A 1,498-nucleotide genomic window follows, 5' to 3' on the forward strand; every position below is an offset into this window, starting at 1 on the left:
GCTGTGTCAGTATTTCATGTTAAATCAGCAGAAAATTAAAATTTTCCAAAATATTTATAGGATTCGGTATTATGCATTAATTGGATAATCAAATAATTCATGACCCTTCATTACTTCTATGTAAAATGTATCTTCTTTTCTTAATGAATTCTATTGGTGTGATTTCAAGATTTTGCTGCAAATTGCATCTCAATGTCAGAATAATTTCTATTGAATTTATAGTTAATTTTCTTATGTTTATTTTATATTTTATTAATTTTATGTCTTAATTTTTTGATAACTATAAAGTTTAAATTATGTAGATATTTTTATCAACAAATAAAATTATATGGATATTTTTATCGACAATTAAAAATATATATTTCTGGTATACAGCATGATATTTTGATATATGTAGACATTATGGACTGGCTAAATTAAGCTAGTTAAAATATACATTACTTCACATGTGTATCATTTTTTGTAGTGAGAACACTGAAGATCTACTCTTAGCAATTTCCAAGCATACAATGCAGTTGTTCACTATCGTCCCCACGTCGTACGATAGATCTCTTTAACTCCCTCTTCCTGTGGAACTGAAGTTTTGCATCCTTTGACCAACAACTCCCCAGACCCCTCTCCGCAGCCCCCAGCCCCTGGTCACCACCACTTTACTCTGTGAGTCAGTGAGTTTGACTTTTTTATGTTCCACACGTAAGAGGTGGTAAAAGAAGATTTGCTTTATTTATGTGCAATCCACGAGCTTGTACTTTCTCACTTTTTAATCAAAATGTTCAAAAATATATTTCCAAACTGTATTTGGAAGTTAGACTTTTGAGTATAGTTTTCGCATACTGTTTATGTTCAGGTTTCTGTTCTACATTTTTGTAAGTATGTTCTAGCTTCTTGAAATGCTGGGCCCAGGCTGCAAGGACAAACAGCCGTATAAACGGGCAGATCACCTCACTACCTTTAGATTCTTTGAAGAAAAATGTCAATTGACACGCAAGTCAAATATATTCCAGTTATGGGCTGAACCTGCAGCAAGGTGTGCAGGTGTCGCCTCAGGGACTCTGGAGCAGCCATGTCCTGCTGTGACTGAGGCAGGAGCTGCACGGGGCGCTTGTGTTTCTAGGAGAGGGCCCGGCACCTGCCTCGGCTCCAGGACAGAGTGATGTCATGGCACTGATCACCAGTGTTGTTCAGGGGCTGGTTCCGGCATCCCCCAAATTTTTCACTTGGTTAAATAAAGTCACAGGTGGATGGTTTTCAGTCGTGAAAACGTTTAATGTTGATTGTAAGGTTTTCTGTTTCAGCAGCAACACACAATCCTTGTCGATGGACCCACGTTCATCATTTCCAAAGGAAAGTCCACAACAGTGGAGACATATTTACTCTCTGGTTCATTTAAACCTTCTTATCACTGGGTTGTGTACATATATGAACACATTTCGGTTGATATTTTATATACTCTGCTGGATAAATGAGTCACCGGAGTTCAGAAAACTGAGATGACCTG

The sequence above is a fragment of the Cynocephalus volans genome, chromosome 4, assembly GCF_027409185.1.
Source record: "Cynocephalus volans isolate mCynVol1 chromosome 4, mCynVol1.pri, whole genome shotgun sequence".
In the NCBI taxonomy this organism is placed as follows: Eukaryota; Metazoa; Chordata; class Mammalia; order Dermoptera; family Cynocephalidae; genus Cynocephalus; species Cynocephalus volans.